At 43.3% G+C, this 13,765-nt stretch overlaps 1 pseudogene; it reads left to right on the forward strand.

Moving 5' to 3' along the window:
• Positions 1-5,625: 5,625 nt before the first annotated feature.
• LOC111152429 lies at positions 5,626-11,559 on the forward strand (annotated as a pseudogene).
• Positions 11,560-13,765: the final 2,206 nt, after the last annotated feature.

Here is a 13,765-nt window from a genome sequence, read left to right on the forward strand (position 1 = left end):
CCCACAGATTTTGAACTGTTGTGTTTTCATTATCATTTGTTTCCATGAATTTTTTCAATTCTTCTTTAATTTCCTGGTTGACCCATTCATTCTTTACAAGGATGCTGTTTAGTCTCCATGTATTTGGGTTCTTTCCAAATTTCCTCTTGTGATTGAGTTCTAGCTTCAGAACATTGTGGTCTGAAAATATGCAGGGAATGATCCCAGTCTTTTGATACTGGTTGAGACCTGATTTAGGACCCAGGATGTGATCTATTCTGGAGAATGGTCCATGTGCACTAGAGAAGAATGTGTATTCTGTTGCTTTGAGATGAAATGTTCTGAATATATCTGTGATGTCCATCTGGTCCAGTGTGTCATTTAAGGCCTTTATATCCTTGTTGATCTTTTACTTGGATGATCTGTCCATTTCAGTGAGGGGAGTGTTAAAGTCCCCTACTATTATTGTATTATTGTTGATGTGTTTCTTTGGTTTTGTTATTAATTGGTTTATATAGTTGCCTGCTCCCATGTTAGGGGCATAGATATTTAAAATTGTTAGATCTTCTTGTTGGACAGATCCTTTGAGTATGATATAGTGCCTTTCCTCATCTCTTTTTATAGTATTTGGCTTAAAATCTAATTAATCTGATATAAGGATTGCCACTCCTGCATTCTTCTGATGTCCATTAGCATGGTAAATTGTTTTCCACTCCCTCTCTTTAAATCTGGAGGTGTCTTCGCGTTTAAAATGAGTTTCTTGTAGGCAACATATAGATGGGTTTTGTTTTTTTATCCATTCTGATACCCTGTGTCTTTTGATTGGGGCATTTAGCCCATTAACATTCATATTGAGAGATATGAATTTAGTGCCATTTTATTGCCTGTAAGGTGACTGTTACTGTATACTGTCTCTGTTCCTTTCTGATCTACTACTTTTAGGCTCTCTCTCTGCTTAGAGGACCACTTTCAGTATTTCTTGTAGAGCTGTTTTGGTGTTTGCAAATTCTTTCAGGTTTTGTTTGTCCTGGAAGCTTTTTATCTCTCCTTCTATTTTCAATGATAGCCTAGCTGGATATAGTATTCTTGGCTGCATGTTTTTCTCGTTTAGTGCTCTGAATATATCATGCCAGCTCTTTCTGGTCTGCCAGGTCTCTGTGGATAAGTCCGCTGCCAATCTAATATTTTTACCATTGTATGTTACAGACATCTTTTCCCGGGCTGCTTTCAGGATTTTCTCTTTGTCACTAAGACTTGCAAATTTTATTATTAGGTGATGGGGTGTGGACCTATTCTTGTTGATTTTGAGGGGGGTTCTCTGCACCTCCTGGATTTTGATGCTTCTTCCCTTTGCCATATTAGGGAAATTCTCTCCAATAATTCTCTGCAATATACCTTCTGCTCCCCTCTCTTTCTTCTTCTTCTAGAATCCCAATTATTCTAATGTTGTTTTGCCTTATGGTGTCACTTATCTCTTGAATTTTCTCCTTGTGGTCCAGTAGCTGTTTGTCCCTCTTTTGCTCAGCTTCTTTATTCTCTGTCATTTGGTCTTCTATATCACTAATTATTTCTTCTGCCTCATTTATCCTAGCAGTGAGAGCCTCCATTTTTGATTGCACCTCATTAATAGCTTTTTTTATTTCAACTTGGTTACATTTTAGTTCTTTTATTTCTCCAGAAAGGGCTTTTATATCTCCAGAGAGTGTTTCTCTAATATCTTCCATGCCTTTTTCGAGCCTGGGTAGAACCTTGAGAATCATCATTCTGAACTCTAGATCTGACATATTACCAATGTCTGTATTGATTAGGTCCCTAGCCTCAGTACTGCCTCTTGTTCTTTTTTTTTGTGGTGAATTTTTCCGCCTTGTCATTTTGTCCAGATAAGAGTATATGAAGGAGCAAGTAAAATACAAAAATGGTGGCAAAGACTTCAGGAAAATACGCTTTAACCAAATCAGAAGAGATCCCAAATCATGGGGGGGAGAAAGGGCATAAAAGGAGCTTCAAAAAAAAAAAAAACAATTAAAAAAAGAAAACAAATAAAGAAAAAATATAAAAAATAAAAAAATATATATTAGATAAACTAGTTAAAAAACCTTAAAAAAGAAAAGGGTAAAAGTTAAAAAAATTTAGCAGAAGAAGAAAAAAAATTGAAAAATAAAATTAACTGCAAGGCTAAAGAATCATGGGGATAAAGCCATGAGTTCCGTGCTTTGCTTTCTCCTCCTCTGGAATTCCGCTGCTCTCCTTGGTATTGAACCTGCTCTTCTTGGTAGGTGAACTTGGTCCTGGCTGGATTTCTTGTTGATCTTCTGGGGGAGGGGCCTGTTGTAGTGATTTTCAAGTGTCTTTGCCCCAGGGAGAATTGTACCGCCCTTACCAGGGACCGGGCTGAGTAATCCGCTTGGGTTTGCTTTCAGGAGCTTTTGTTCCCTGAGCGCTTTCTGTAGAGTTCCAGAGGATGGGAATGAAAATGGCAGCCTCCCAGTCTCTGGCCTGGAGGAGCCGAGAGCTCTAGTCCCCAGCCCTCAGTGCGTCCTCAGAGAATAGCGCCCAATTACTCCCGTCTACCTGGCCTCCGGCCGTGCTCTGACCTGACTGAGCCTGTGACCGGTTCAAGGTAACCCCGAGCCAAGAGTTCACTCCTTGGCTCTGTCTCTGTAGCCGGCTTCCCTGTTCTAATACCTGCAAGTTCTGTGACACTCAGACACCCCCATACTTCTGTGACCCTGCGGGACCTGAGGCCACGCTGACCCCACGTGGGCTTCACCCCGGTTTAGCCTGTGGAGCGATGTCCCTCAGCGGAACAGACTTTTAAAAGTCCTGATTTAGTGCTCCGTTGCTCCGCCACTTGCTGGCCCCTCCCCCCACGGTTTATCTTCCCGGCGCTTTGGATTCACTTCTCCACCAGTCCTACCTTTCAGAAAGTGGTTGATTTTCTGTTTCTAAAGTTGCTGTTCTTCTTCTCTTCGATCTCCCATTGGATTTGTAGGTGTTTGCATCTTTAGATAAGCTATCTAGCTGATCTCCTGCTACATGATGTAGTCTCAGCCTGCTACTTCTCTGCCATCTTGACTCCCCCCCCCAGTATAGACATTTTAACAATGTTTATTCTTTCAACCCATGAGCATGGAATGCTTTTCCGGTTTTTGTGTCTTCTTCAACTTCTTTCATGAGTGTTCTGTAGTTCCTCGAGTATGGATAGTACATCATTAGTTTTTGATGTAGTGTTTAGTGATTTATTATTTGTGTAGAACACCCAGTGCTTATCACAACACGTTCCCTCCTTAATACCCATCACTGGGCTAAACCATCCTCTCACCCTCTCACCTCTGAAACCCTCAGATTGTTTCTCAGATTCCATAGTCTCTCATGGTTCATCTCCACCTACAATATCCCCGCTTCAGGTGTCCCTTCCTTCCCCTTATGTCTTCCATGCTATTCCTTATGTTGCACATATGAGTAAACCATATAATTGTCTTTCTCTGCTTGACTTATTTCACTTAGCATAATCCCCTCCAGTTTCATCCATGTCAGTGCAAATGGTGAGTATTCTTCCTTTCTGATGGCTGAGTAATATTCCACTTGTATATGAATCACTTCTTGTTCATCCATTCATCTGTTGAAGGCATCTTGGCTCCTTCCACAGTTTGGCTGTTGTGGACATTCCTGCTATGAATATTGGCTTCTTTTCCCTACATCTGTATCTTTGGGGTAAATACCCAGTAGTGCAATTGCAGGGTCATAGGGTAGCTCTATTTTTAATATTTTGAGGAGTTGGTACACTATTTTCCCAAGTGGCTGCTCCAACTTGCATTCCCACCAACAGTGTCAGAGGATTCACCTTTCTCCACATCCTCTCAAGATTTTTTGTTTACTGCCTTGTTAATCTTTGCCATTCTACCTGATGCAAAGTAATATCTCAATGTGTTTTTTTAAAGATTTTATTTATTTATTGGACAGAGAGAGAGAGAGAGATCACAGGTAGGCAGAACAGCAGGCGATGGGGTGGGGGGAGAGCAGGCTCCCAGCTGAGCAGAAATCCAGGAGCAGGGCTGGATCCTAGCACCCTGAGATCATGAACTGTGCTGAAGGTAGAGGCTTAACCCAGTGATCCACACAGGCACCCCTCAATGTTGTTTTGATATTTATTTCCCCGATGGCTAGTGATGTTGAACATTTTTTCATGTGTCTGTTAGCCATTTGTAGCAGTATTCAGTTACTCTTAACTGGGCTTGCTCATGCATCTTTGGTCATGTTGGGGAAATATAATTAAAAGGAGATCTTGGAGAAATCTCCTTCACACAGATAATGGGAAAGAAAACCCTTTTATTGTAGAATTAGATTTACCAAAATGTGATGTGTATCATAGGCAATCTTTGAAGAGATGCAAAGACAAAGAAAATCACTCTTTTCCATAGCCATGCAGACACAGCTCATTACACATATGTTCTCAGGATAGATGGTTACTAGCTCTCAAGTAAGTGGACATGACAGCACCATCTGTCACAAACAGTTCACCCTAGATTTACACAGTAATAGGGTGACCATCTATGTTAGCTAGTTGTCCTCATCTAGAAGAAAAACTAAGTCTCCCATTTTTATAACAGGAAGTGGTTTTACATGAGGATCCTGGTGCCCACTGAGGTTAGGCAAATACCCTGGCACAGGAAGGAGAAGAGAGAGAAGAGAGGAGAAGGTGTTGTCTTCCTTGAGTGAGCCGTTCAAAGAGAAGTTTCCCAGATCTTTGAGAAAGACATTCCTGGATCACAAAGCTGGCAAAAGGCCTATCTGTGTTTTTCAGTGGACTTATGTACATTTCAAAGAGGAGAGAAAGCACCCACAGTCACATGTTTTCTCAATAAATGATGAAAAAAAAAAAAAAAGGAAGGGACTTTCTTCCTTTATTTTCAACAGGGACAATTAAGCCTCTTTGCCTTAATTTTTATTTGTCCTGACAGTGGTCCTTGGCTGGGTTTGCTCACATGGGTGTTGTTTAGCTGGCTCTTGGCTGGTCTAGGACAACTTTAGCTAGAAAAGTAGTGCTAGCCTGAGCATGTCGTTTTCATGGGAGAGGGCAAGGCAAATGGCAAAAGTAGTTTCCACACTGCTGGAGTCATATTCCCTGAACTCTCAGTGGCTGAACCAAGTCACATGATGGAGCCTAGAAGCAGTGTGTGAAGGCACTAACAGAATGTGGCTGAGGGTGAACTGGCTGTAAGGAAGGCTGAAGGATTGGAATCAGGCTATCAAAGATGGGACCAAGTATGAACCTGTTCAGGATTTGAGTTTGAAGCATCTGTGAGGAATTCAGGCAGAGGTAACCCTCAGGTATGTGGATATTAGGGAGGATGCTCAGGAGGTAGTTAGATTTTATGAAGGTGAAGTGATGTACCAAGTGGCAGTGTGTGTGCAGATGACCTGGAGAGTGTGTGAGGTGAGAAGAGCAGAGAAGGATGGAATCTGAAAGCAAATTCCTCCTTCTGTCAATCTGGACAATGGACTTCCCACCCTCATGTTTAGGGAGAAGAAACCTGCCTTCTTTGCCTACCATAGGTCCCCATGCTCCTTCTGTTTGTTTTCTGCGGTAGGACCCCTGCTTTGCTCCCTGCCGTGATCACTCCCCAGTGGAGCCCCCAGAGTGCAATGCCTCCCCTGGAGGTGTGCACAGGAAGGCTTTGCTTGCATCCCTGGGCTCTGGGAGACCTCCCTGTACTCTCCCACTTCTCTCTTGCAGGTATGGGCTCTGCCGCTCCAGTGCTCATCACAGGGCCAGAGGAGGAAGGGGTCCGGGTGGTGTGTAAGGTGTCGGGGTGTTTTCCAAAGCCCCAGGTACAGTGGAGAGCCCTCAGTGGAGAGAAGTTCTTGACATTTCTGAGACTCATGTCCAAAATGCTGAAGGGCTGTTCAGTGTGGAGGCTGCGCTGGTGGTAAAACATAGCTCTTTGGAGAATGTGACCTGCTTCCTTCTTAACCCAATCCTGAGCCAAGAGAAAGCAATGGCCATTTTTATCCCAGGTCCGTGCTGTTTCCCTCTCCCAGTAGGGCCATAGGGAGGGACTGGGAGTCTCTAGGTGTGCTGAGTGGACTGTTCTGGGCTGTGGATATGGACTGTGTATACTGGACTGTCCTGACTGTGTATATGGCTGGACACAGAGGACTTCTTTCCCCAGACTTCTCCCTGGATGTCAGCTTTCATGGTGATCCTGACCTTGTTGATACTGTTACTCTTTGGGACTGCCTACTACACCAAGAGAGAACAAACTGCTAAGTGCCAGGAGATGAAGGAATGGGAGAAACTCCATAGGGAAAATGATGAGAACCAGCGGGCAAAGGAGGAGGCATTGAAAGCCAGAGGTAAGGCAGTGAAGTGGCCACAGTCTGTGAGTGTGGCAGCCGGTGCGGAGGAAAAGTGGAGGGAGGGCTCTTGCCCTGGAGCAAGTGGCTGAGGAGGTCCAGAGAGGACATGGAGCTGTGGAGGCTCGATGGATCTAGAGCTATAACTTCTAGGATACTGACATGTGCACTTGTGGGTTTGTCGGGTGCAATCTTTGGTATTCTTAGCGATGGGGGTTCATGCTTATTTCTCACTCTCTTTCAGATGAACTCCAAGCAGATCTTGGTAAGTTCTGCTTTTTCTCTAGAAGTTTCTGTGTCTTCTTTGAAGGAGACATTCTGGTTCTTAGCTCGCCTGTTTCCTGTGTTGCCTTTCAGACTGGAGGAAATCTGTTTACCTGACTCGTGAGTGACTGTCCAGGTGTCCTTGCGTTTTTGTTCCACCTAAGTCAAGATGTCCCCTTTCCTTGTTTCAGGCAGTAACATGTGGACCTTCTCTGGGGCAGAAGCAGAAGCTGGTGGGAGGAAGAACCCTGTTCCATGAGCTTTCTCCAATCTGGGCCACTGTTTCCCACCCAGTTCCCGGAAACCTGGGGTGATGGTGGTTCCTGGAGTCTGTCGTGCACCTTGGGTTTATTCCAATGCTGACCTGCGTGCCATATTGCTAGCTCTTTAGCCTTTAGTGCAACTAGTTCTGTTAGCACTTGAATCCAAAAGCCAGCTGCTTGAGATTTCAAGAAAAGAACTATATAAATTAATGGGGTCACTAAGGATAGGAGTGTGACCTTAGCTCCATAACACCAACCAGGGAGAGTGTGTTTTCTCCAGTTCCTTGAAGTTGTGATCACAAAGTGATGGGTAAAGGACTGTACAGACTGTGTGTGAGAATGTGGTGGAATGAGCTGTCAATGTCCCCAGATAGTGATTGTGTTATCTGAGAAGGATTGGCCACTTTTACTCTAGAGTTTACATCACATCCCTACCTGAAATACTCTCATTTTGGGTTATTTCTCAAATATCTCTGTGTTCAAAATCACCAGGTGTAGTAATGATGTTTTTATAATTATGGAATTTTATATGTTTTATCTCCGTAATTTTTTATACAGTGTATGTCAGCACATGGCAGGAGGTCATTTCCTTTCCAGCCTCTCCCCACTCTGCAGTTAGTGTCACCTTTAGCCCAGAGGGGAGGCAAGTGTCAGTAGATGAATGCTGAGCAGACTTGTTCTGACTGAGGTCTCACCAGGGTGTGTTCCCTTTCAGTCTGGAGGAAGGCACATCTGTATGCAGGTGAGCTACTCAGTTTCCTGTTACCTTATCTCCCCAGGCTCAACTCAGCCACCTTCTATGTCACAGACCCTATACCAGGATGGGTTGGTGTCCTGCTACTCTTGTCACTTTTGTCTTCCTTCTCTTAACACTGTAAGGACTGTCCTTGGGAACACAGATCTGCCTCCATTCTGACCCACTCTCTACTGCAGGTCACTGTTAGGGTTACCAACACCCTCTGAACCCACTGCTCAATTTATACTTTTAATTGGTGCATTGACAACAGAGAGGTCTGAAACAGGATAGTGACTTTATAAATCAGAAACTCTTGTGTGTAGAGGATTTCAGAAACCAAGCTTGCCTGCTTAGGACTCAGGTCTTCCTAGGTGGGTTCTTGGTTCTGAATCCATTTTACCCTGACATTCCTACATTTTTGGTCTCCGGTTTTGATTTTCCTGTTTCTTGCTAAACCTCTGGTATGTTGGTCTTTATTTTGCTTCCTCATGCTCTGACTCCCTGTTGGAACTGGGTTTCTTCCTTTAAGCCTCCTTAGGTGTTGAGGAATTAAATACTTTAGAGCAGGTGATCTGAATCTATGATGCAGCACCACCAGGATATTTATGGATTCCTGGAGGTGGGGTCTGTGAACCACCTGCAATTATATACAACATCTTTTGTATATCGTTGTGTAAGAAGAGCAATAACTTATATATGTTATAATCATATTAATTATTAAATATATATTATATATTAAATATTTAACATTATGATATTGATATGTATGTGTTTTTAAAAACAGCTACTGATAATTGTTCACAACCATTATCTCTCTTTTTAGGAGAATATTGCTCTTACCTGATGGGCTTAACTTGGTTGGGTTTATTGGAGGCAAAGTGTGAAGATGCAAAAGGAGAAAACTAGAAGAGCTAAAATTCTTTACTAGGGAAAAGTGGAGTTAAAATCAGGAAAGAAAAAATGTGTTAGGAAAAGAGGAGGAGCGGAGAAGGAAAGTGGAGAGCCTGAGATTCCTTTGGAGAGATTATTGGTGGATTAAGAGTGGTAGAAGTATACAAGAGGCATTATACAAGAAGATGTGCAAGTTATTTGCATGTATGAAAAGTAATAAACTCCTGATACCTGTTTGAGATTTTTCTGAGAAGACTTATACTTGTTTTAAGCTGTTTGAAAGTAATCATGTAACCAGATTTGCCTCTGATAATGAGCTCATCTTGATCTTCCAGTGGTGTGGGGACATGAGAGTGGTCTGGGGATCCTAAAGCAATGAAAAGTTATCCAGAGGTTCCTTTAGTACTGGGGTAGATTAAGAATCTGGGCCCTTTGAACCTGTGTAATATGTGCTTTTTCTTTTTGCCTGTTTCTATTTACGATCAGGGATATAAACTGTCAATGTAGAGAAAGGGAAGCCAGAGGTGAAGGAAACCAGGAGTCCAGATGTGTGAGGTTCCTTAGAGGGCCTCGCTGATTCTTGGGATGTATGTGAAAAGTGATGATCAAAGAATCATATTTCGCATTTCCCCTTTTCTGCTGAATTGATGTGCATGATTTAATTAATTAATTAATTAATTAAAAAATATTTTTCCCATGAAGCATACTGATAAAACATTTTTTATTATGTTATGTTAGTCATCATGCAGTACACCATTAGTTTAGTGTTCCGTGATTCATTATTTGCATGTAACACCCAGTGCTCATTACAACACGTCCCCACTTTAATATCTATCTCCAGGCTACCCCATCCTCCCACCGCCACCCTTCTGAAATCCTCAGATGGTTTCTTGGAGTCCATAGTCTCTCATAGTTTGTCCCCTGTCTTATTCCCCCCACTTCAGTTTTCCCTTCTTTCCTCTAAAGTCTTCCATGCTATTCCTTATGTTGCACATATGAGTAAAACCATGTGATCGTTGTCTGCTTGACTTATTTCACTTAGTATAATCCTCTCCAGTTCCAACCAGGTCAGTGCAAATGGGGGGTATTCATCCTTTCTGATGGCTGAATAATATTCCATTGTAAATATGAACCACATCTGCTTTATATATTCATCTGCTGAAGGACATCTTGGTTCCTTCCACAGTTTGGCTATTTTTTTCTTGAATTAAAAAAAAGCTTTTTAGGGGCACCTGGGTGGCTCAGTTTCTTAAGCAGCTGCCTTTGGCTCAGGTCATGACCCCAGGTTGTTGGATCGAACCCCACATTGGACTCCCTGCTCAGTGGGAACACTGCTTCTCCCTCTCCTCCCTGCTCTTGCTGTCTTTCACTATCACTGTCTCTCTCTCAAATAAATAAAATCTTAAAACAAAGATTGTATTTATTTAGTTATTTATTTAGAGCCATTGGAGTAGGTGGAGTGTTGAAAATCTCAAGCAGATTCCATGCTGAACCTGGAGCCTGATAGGGGGGCTGGATCCAACCACTCTGAGATTATGACCTGAGCCCAAATCAGGAGCCAGATGCTCAACTGACTGTTGCAGGTGCCAGTGTTTTAAAGTATGTGTTTTAAAGTATGCCATGTGTACTTGTATTTTGATCTCCCCCATTCTTTTCAAGAAAACCTAACTTTCATGATGGATATGTGGCTAAGGATTGAGAAAACATAATTTGAGTGGAATCTGGGCATAGATTCTTCTTTTCAGGTTGTTACACAGCCTCTCAGTGGTGTTAAGCTTTATGGCTTAGCTTTTATGGGAAGGCTGTAGGGTGATGCCCGTGTGTGTGTGTGTGTGTGTGTGTGTGTGTGTGTGTGTAATAAATGCATCAGGGAATGTTTCCAAAAGATATTTCCCTGTAACCCTTGCATCAGTGTATTTCAGAAGACTAGATACAGACCCCAGTGTATTCAGACTTCTCAAAGCCTTAAGAAGAAACATGTGGTTCTTTTGTAGATTGGCGGAAGGAGAAGTTCCTGCCTTGTGAGTTACTTTGAGTTCTTTCTGGGTCCTCCTACTGCTGCTCCAGGGTGGCTTACCTCTCCTCAGCTTGCTGTGGTGACACAGATGTTGGCCCCGTCAGTGGTGGCAGGTGCAGATGGGGTGGTGAAAGTCACATAGGTGGGTTGGTGGGTGTGGATGATTTCAGATGCTAAAGAGATACCCTTCAGTGTTGGAGTCCAGTCTTGTCCTCCCAGATCAGTCTTTAGTTCCTTCTCCTGGTTGGTGGGGTTGTGCTTGAGTCACAAAATTCTAATCTCAGGAGGCTTAACCCTACCCACATGCATCTAGGTGTCTGGTGGTGGGGGTGGTTGATGTGTGCTTTATTATAGGGAAAGGCGAGACCTCAAATGATTGGCAGTTCTCTCTGCAGTGTCTGTCACTCTGGATCCAGGGTCTGCAGATCCAAACCTGGCTGTTTCTGATGAAAAGTCTTGTGTGACCTGGAAGTATACAACTAAGGACCCAGAAAAACAGTGTAGCATCTTAGTTCAGGAGGGCATCAATCAGGGCGCTGTTACTGGGTGGTGGAGATCAGGAATGGAGAAGTGAGTGGGCTCTGGGGGTCTGTAGGAGAGATGTGGAGAGGAGAGGAAGGGCTCGTATAAGGAATCCCCAGAAAAGGGGTTCTGGGTTGTGGGGATGTATGAACATAAACTCCATTCCCTGCCTGATAATTCAGGACTCCTTGTGCCAATTCCCCATAGGGTAGGGGTTTTCCTGGACCTGAAGGAAGGGGATATCTCATTCTACAACATGACTGATGGCTCCCACATTTTCTCCTTCCCACTAGCGTCTGGGACTGTTTCCATACTTCAGGTTGAGGTCAGGAGATGTATCTCTGCCCATCTGCTCTGGGGTGGGCGGGCCTGTGCAGACCCCTGTACCCCTTAACAACCCTCTTTGTTCTTCAGAGTAGCCTGTGAGCCTCTCAGGGCAGGGGTTCAGTTCAGGCTGTGGTGTTGATGGTGATCTCCCAGGGGCTGAATCCCCATTACTCCCCTGGGGCCGTGAAGCTCTGTCCCCATAGGGTTCCAACAGGGTTCCTCATGGTGGCTCTTCCCAGAGCTGCAGAATCCCTGAGGTTATAGGCTCTGAAGTTAGTCCTGGAAGACCTGGTGTCTTGCCCTTCTCTTCTGGGTGTAGACTGCTGGGGTGTGGTTATGAGAATAGTCAGTTCATGCCTATGCTCAGGTATTAGAAGATAAATGTTGACTGAGCATATATGGGATAGACTGAATTTTGCTACTGGAAGTCATGTTTATTTTGATCATGAACATTATTTCATGGAGTCCTTGCATTGTTTTGATATGAAATGAGATGAGGTCTGAATTACTCTGAAGAATTAACTGGTGTTTATTTTATGCAGTTTGTGTTGTGCAGATAAACCCAGAGTCTATGAGTGAGTCACCAGCTTTATTTTAGGAAATGTGTAGTCTGACTAGAGATGTTGTCTATCTAAACATTTCTGAAGAAATGTATGGTTGATGGACTTTAAGAGGAGTGGAGTGTAATATTCTATTGTATAACTTTCTTATTCTGGGATGGACGAGACCTACTTATCTATTTTTTTTTTTAAGAGAGCATGAGTCAGGGGAGGAGCAGAGGGAGGGAAAGGAGCAGAGGGAGGGGGAGGAGCAGAGGGAGAAGAAGGTCCCCCACTGAGCAGGAAGCCCAATGTGGGGCTCGATCCCAGGACCGGGGATCATGACCTGAGCCAAAGGCAGATGCCTAACCAACTGAGCCACTCAGGCACCCCGAGAGCTACTTATCTTAATGTACCTTAGTAAATATCTATTATTTCTGAAATACTAGTGCTGCATTAATTCAGGGAAGGGAAGATGAGAATTTGGGTTCCCTTGTGAGTCAACAGCAGCTGGAGAGAACAGAACTGCTATCAGAATAAAGATGTGAATGAAGAAGAGCGTTTTCAGACCCCAGATGAATTGAAGAAAGCTTTGACCATGAGCACAGTTCCAGGATCTATGTACAGCTTCTCAGTACTTCTAGTCCAATTTAAAAGGTGGATGGAACCCACAGGAAACACAATGAAGCCAGACTCTTGAGGACTCAGACCTTCAGGAATGAATGTGTGTCTACTTCCAAGGTACAGAACTCTGACCTGCTGTGTTTCTGGGAGAGATGAGAATACACAGAATCTGAAGTGGAAGAAGGAAGTCACAGATCTCAGTTCCTGCCTGTAACCAAAAGTAGGACAAGGACTGTGGTAGTTTTGTATATTTTTTGTTTCTTGTCATGTCATTTGTATTAATTATGTATTTTCTTTCTTCCTTCTTCTTACCAGTGTGATTTTATGCAAGTTGTCCATGGTAATATTTCAAATATAATCTCTAGGTAACAGAATAGTCAAATGATTGTGGCTGGACTGAAGAAACTAAATATAACTGTTCAATTCAATGCTTGGGACTGCCTGTCTTTTCCATTTTGGGAAAAGAGTGAGAAGTTTTTCACTTGTAAGTGTAGCCATGTAGATAGGTGAAAAGGTGGAGTTGTTGTGTTGTCACATAGAAGCTCCAATATGAGTAAAATGGTGTATGGGGAAGCTGAGGATCTAAAGGTGTGAAATCTGCCCATTATCCATTCTTTGCCTTTTGATTCAAATCTACCCTGTAGATTTGCTGATACTGGATGTCAGAAACGTTTCATTTTTGATATGTGGCACACTTGGCACAGCCTTTGTCAGTCAGTGCACTGTTGGGTTTGGCTAGAAAACCCCGAGATGGCAAATGAAAAAATTACTCCAGACACCTTCCTAGGTGAAAGGAGAGGCCTGGGGACCAGACACTTTAGTGGCAAAAGGCCTCATGCCAAGCTTTGTCTCCAGTTTAATTAGGGTCATATCAATACTCCAAGCACAAGCACAAAGCAAGGAGGAAAGTGTAGCCTTAATGGTCAGGACAATAATATATGGGGCAGTGGGTGATAAGGGCAAGGAGGCTGGGAGTTCATGAAGTACGTGAGCACCACATGTGCCTGTTTCTCCTCGAAATTTAAACATTTACTTCCTACATGAGGACATTGAGTTGAAGTAAGAATCTGACCGCTTTCACCCAAGAATCTTCAAAGGAGGCCAGCGTTCTGGGCATCCTTCTTTGTTTTTCAGTTGGTTTCATCCACGGAGGCATATACAAGTCAGATTTTGGCTGTGTCAGCACTGTGAATTCCTAGGTGGCACCAGAGGGAATACAGCAAGACATAGCTGGGGAAAAAGCTTT

Source organism: Enhydra lutris, unplaced genomic scaffold, assembly GCF_002288905.1.
Source record: "Enhydra lutris kenyoni isolate GAN:26980312 unplaced genomic scaffold, ASM228890v2 scaffoldscaffold28, whole genome shotgun sequence".
Lineage (NCBI taxonomy): Eukaryota > Metazoa > Chordata > Mammalia > Carnivora > Mustelidae > Enhydra > Enhydra lutris.